Here is a 5,554-nt window from a genome sequence, read left to right on the forward strand (position 1 = left end):
AACATATTCACGTGCTAAAATAAAATCTATCATTCATGTGTGTGCATTTACTTGAGCCTCTAATCTATGTTAGTAGGATAGATATCCATCATGCTAAATATATGTACATTATAATAATAATGCAAATCAACACAGACCCACACACCTAGGATCTGAAAAAGTGAGACCATAATTAGAAGGAATTAATTGATGGAAAAGTAGGAATTAAATTTAAAAAACTTGAAAATGCAATTCACGTATTTCACATTATATTGTTTTCCTCTTTATTACTTTACAGCTAACTTGGTTTTCTACTACAGTGCTCTAGTCAGGGACTAAGAAACAAAGCAATTAGTCCACAGGACAGGGGGCTGAGGAGGTGTGAGAGTGACCTAGGACAGAGGAGCAAAAAGTTATGGAAACAGAAAAGGACCAAAATCTGCCTCAAAGTCATAAAAAGCAATCAAGAAGTTCTCAGTTTTAAAATGGCTTGCCTTAGAGGTAACAAATTAAAAGAAGAAAGTATATAAGAGAGAAAAATCCCTTTAATAGAACAGCAAGAAAACTTAGTATGATCCATTACCACTGTCCTATAAAGTTATTAGGAAAAATTCCACTAACTCTGCCCATATGTCCTGTCGTATGCAGATGGCTGGCCAGATAAAGTTGCCAGAGAGACGGCCCTGCAGTTCAGCCAAAACTCACTGCAGAATAGCTGTTTGTTGAAAAGTATGGTCATGGGATTTTAAAACTTAAAGTGACTTTAGAGTTTCTCCCTCCTGACCAGCTTCTTTTAAAAATGAGATAACTGGAACTCTCAAGCAGTCAAAAATTGCCTCTGATCAGGGTTGATATCAGGCCTGGTCCAGAATGTGGGTTTCTAAACTCTCAGTGTAATTAATCTATACGTAGTTTCATTCAATGTAATTTATTTGTAACTTTGATAAGAAAAAAACAAACAGCCAGTTGATTCCAGCTGGATCATTGTTTGTGAAGTGTTCACTCTCCCCCACGTCTGTGAGGGTTTTCTCTGGACACTCTGGTTTCCTCCTGCAAAGCAGAGCTGTGCATGTGTCTACACTGTGCCAGTCTGAGTGTGGGGTGTGTGACGTGCCCCTTGAGGGAAGGGTGTCCTGTCCAGGATGGGGCCTGACTTTGCCTTGAGCTTCTGGGGTGGGCTCCAGCAACTTGCAACCCTGAACTGGAATAAGCAGGTGGAAAATAATGATCCTACTTGTTTTAATCTTTCTTAAATGTAGGTATAGCTCATATTTATTTCAGTTTAAAATTAGAATTGTTTTGAGTATTTATTCAGATGTTTTGTGACCAGAAATATGCTGTAGGAACTTAACTCTTGTTTATATAAATTAATTAACCTGTGGTAAAATTGGTTTTGTTATACATCGTTTCACTTAAAGTCACAGCTTCTGAGAACCTATCAGTGACTTCAGTAAAAACACACTGTATCTTTAGCTTATCAATTGATCTGTCAATCTATCTATATTTAAACAAACAACACCATAGTCAACTCTTGGTTTTTCAGAAACCATGGATATTTTTGTTCTTTATTTTTAGTTTTTTACTGCTCAAATTCCACCAGGGGTGGAAAAATAAGTTCTTATTCAAATCAATTGGCTACGCTCTAGTTATCACTTTGTTATCAGTGATCGGTTAGAAAGAACAAAAGGTTCAGGCTTTTGTCTAAAAGGTAAATTGGAAATTACTGTTGGCTCTTAGTTTTTCATGTATTCTTCATTCCTTGTACCATGGAAAGTATAAAGAGAGCTCTGCCCTGCTGGGAACTAGGACCGGCCGGCGGTGGAATACCAGCAGCTGTTGGGAGAGGTGCTCACAGGAGGTACTAGTGCAGGCGGGCAGGATGAGTCCTTCAAGATGCACAGTTGGTAGCAGCCAGGATCCAGCTGCAGTGGGCACACTGCGGGGGTGTCCCGCTCACTGGTGCTTCCATTCGCCTCTGGGAACTCTATTCAATACCCTCAAGGGGAGCACAGCTGAGTCAACAACTTGGGCAAAATATACTGAAAACAGAGGATGAGAAAACGACCTTGAGGGAGTTTAAAGTCTTTTATTGGGTTTGTGAGAAACCAAGGTGTTAGCCGAGCACTCAAAGGACTCAGATGAAAATTGTGTCATATTAGAACAACAACAACAACAACAAATGAGATATGAAGCCAGGCAGACAAATTGTATGCACAGCATTTCTGAAACTTTTGGAGGTAGGAAGCCTTCATAAAGGAGTGTCAGTAGGAGTCAAATCCTGTACAAAAGCCAAGAGGCCAGCATATGTCTCTCTGCCCACGTGAAACTGTAACTGGTGCTTCTGCTCTAACAGAGTGCCAGTCCTGACAGCAGATGTATAGCATGGCAAGCCAGCCAGTCTGCTGCCCTGAGCCCCCATCTGTTAGGAGAAATATCACATGAGTGGAATAAACTTGGAATAGAGTACCATTTTCCATGGCTTTTTCTAGGATTACAGACACTAATGATAAAATACAAATTGGCCTTGTTCCCACTGAAGTAAATAAGACCTTCAAATGAAAAGTTTAAAAAGAAAAACCAAAACAAATGCACACACACACATACACACACACAAACCCAAACAAACAAACAAAAAATGACACCTAACATTTAAAATCCATTCAAATGCTATCTTTCATTCAGTTATAACTCCTTCATTTAGAAAATAAATAGGTCTACATTCTTATTTATAGAAAACTAAGAATTAGGTTGTCATCACCCTCTCTGCAGCAACAGGGTAGGCCTGGCAGGGAAGGGAGATCCCTGGTCATGAAGATGAGTCATTTTCACATTCTGACCAAGTTTCCTCTCCCCAGGTTCCGTATCTGTCATATCTCTCCAGCAGTGAGTGACTTTCTCAATTTCTCTGTTTTCTTCCAGACCACCTACAGACACAACCCAGGGCCAGGGACATCCCGATATAAACACAGGTGGTAAACACAGCTGCATCATTGTACTGGGGGGCAGTGGTGGCCATATGGTTGGAGTAACACTGTTGAAACATCATATTCCTATGTAGACTCAGCTTTATTTAGTTTTTTAAAATAAAATATGCAATAGTAAGTAAGTAGAAAACCACAGAGCTCTGCTTTGCTATAAAGCTGATTGGAGACATTTGACTATTTTGAAGACTGTGCATATACATAGCTCTGAAGCTGATGAGAAACGTAGATGCTGATGCCACATAAAGGCATTTGCTAGCATTTCACAATAGCAAGATTAAGGTAAAAACAAATGAGGCGAGGGGCTTCCTTAACCAATAGGCCCAATTTGAGAATCACTAAAACAGAGTTGTAATTGTTACAACCTTTGAGGATTTTAAATTGTCCTTGTGATCTTAAACCATAAAAGATTCCAGTGACGGATGACAACATGGGTGGTACTTGGTGAGATATCTCAATCATTCTTACATTGTCATTTACATATTAAATTTTGCTCACATTTTTGTGCCCTTAAGTGATCATTAAGCATTTTGAAATAGGCAACTGGAAGTAGGTCCAACTCTGCTACTACCATAATATATTCTTATTTTTAGTTTTGCATTCAACATTTATTTATTGAGCATCCACTATTTATGAAACAGGAGTGAACAATACAAAGCCTCTTTCCTCAAAAAGCTTAAACCGTAGTGGAAGGAGACTAAAAAAAAGTAAACAAATAGATAATATATGTACAAGTTGTGGTTAGTGCTATTACTGGTTACTGGTGTATTGAATACCTGCTGCATAAGGCTCACTTGTATCTACAATGATGAATATGACAGGAATCTGCCAGCAAGGGCCTTGGGAGTTGAGTTAACAAAAGACCAAACAATTGTCAGTCTTTGGTAAAAGGAATCACTAAGATATGGCAAATTGTAGTTGTTTTGAAGATTATGTTTTATAGTAATATGGACCATTACAAACTGATATGCTATGCAGTATGAAACACTTTAGGTGTTCATTTAATGTTTAAAAAAAATCTTAAGAATAGGAAACTGTGCCTACTATAGTGTTTTCTAAGGCTAAAACCAAAGAAATTTCACATTTCTAATGATTTTTTCTAGGTCAAACTAAACCTAAGGCAGAAATGAAAACACAAAGCTATAATGATATTTAATTGCCTCAATAGCTACTTCAGCAATTTTATGTTTAAGTATTTTATTTGCCATCAGCTTTTGCATATATTTCACCAACATTTGCTAGCTGGCTTTGAGAAAAGAAAACAACATCAGTAGTTCTTATATTAGCAAAAGATTCTCTTTCCTCTTTTGAGTGTTTTTGTTTCAGGAATGCAGTACTGTATTATCTTTTTTTTTTTTTTTTTTTTAATCCAGGAAAGATCTGTGAATCCTCAAGAGCCATTCATACGGTAGGATCTCCTCACTTGAGAAATGACCTGTCACTGAGACACAGAGGGGAGACAAGAAAGGGTTTCATTTCACCACGAGCAGGGTACCACTACCAGGGACACAGAAAACTTCATTTCCTTTCAAGCTCTGCTGCCAGGCCTCTGACTCGTGTTTCTTGTGTTTTAAATGGATGATCCCAGGACATTGAGCTATTGCTCACTGGAGTCTTCCCATGTAAAGGAGAGAAAAATAAAGTCATGCTAAGTCTCAGAACTCAAAGTGGCCATACAAATATCACCTTCTTTTTCTCGGGATGTATTACAGGTATGCAAATTCAACACATAAAGATATTTGAGTCATATAAGTGTAGGTTGCTTTTGGTCTATGACAGTGGTCGGCAAACTCATTAGTCGATATTTTGAGCCAAATATCAACAATACAACGATTGAAATTTCTTTTGAGAGCCAAATTTTTTAAACTTAAACTATATAGGTAGGTACATTGTTATTAACTTAATTAGGGTACTCCTAAGGCTTAGGAAGAGCCACACTCAAGGGGCCAAAGAGCCGCATGTGGCTCGCGAGCCGCAGTTTGCCTACCCCTGGCTATGATAATGACTATCTTGGCTGGATTCCCTCAGAATCCACCCCTGAGATATGGTTTCAAGGGATAGTATTTAACTTGGGAGGGAGTAGCAGGAGACACCAGGAGGGGTTTGGGGAAGCCAGGTGGGGAAAGGGAAGGAAGTCAATAAAAGGTGTGCTGTGAATGCCTTCCTGAGGATGCTGGAGCTCAGTCTCAAGGGAAGTTCTGGCATACACTGGATAACATGCCTCCCAGCTACCCCAGGAGAGAGGCAGCCTGACTGGGTGAAGCCTACTTCTGGTCCAGTGAACTCTGGTCAGTGTGTCCAGCTTGCCCTGATCCAGGAAAAAAGCCATGAGGTACAAAGGGGCAGGCTTTCCCAGAAAGCAGACTTCAGAGAACAGGTGTGTGTGTGTGTGTGTGTGTGGAGGGGGGGGGTTGGGGGGGATGAGGGGACAGCAGAGAAATATGGGTTAGCTCTGATGGCCTCTGTTACTATCCATCCTTCACATGCTGTGTTGTGTTCAGTTTTCCCTGTTACTGATTCCTCACACTGATGTCATCATACCCACATCAGGAGTATTGATAAGTTGAGCTATGGGTTCCTGCTACAGTTGTACC

This window comes from Myotis yumanensis, unplaced genomic scaffold (genome assembly GCF_028538775.1).
Source record: "Myotis yumanensis isolate MYYU_CA2020_CCGP unplaced genomic scaffold, mMyoYum1.0.hap1 SCAF_2, whole genome shotgun sequence".
Taxonomy (NCBI): Eukaryota; Metazoa; Chordata; class Mammalia; order Chiroptera; family Vespertilionidae; genus Myotis; species Myotis yumanensis.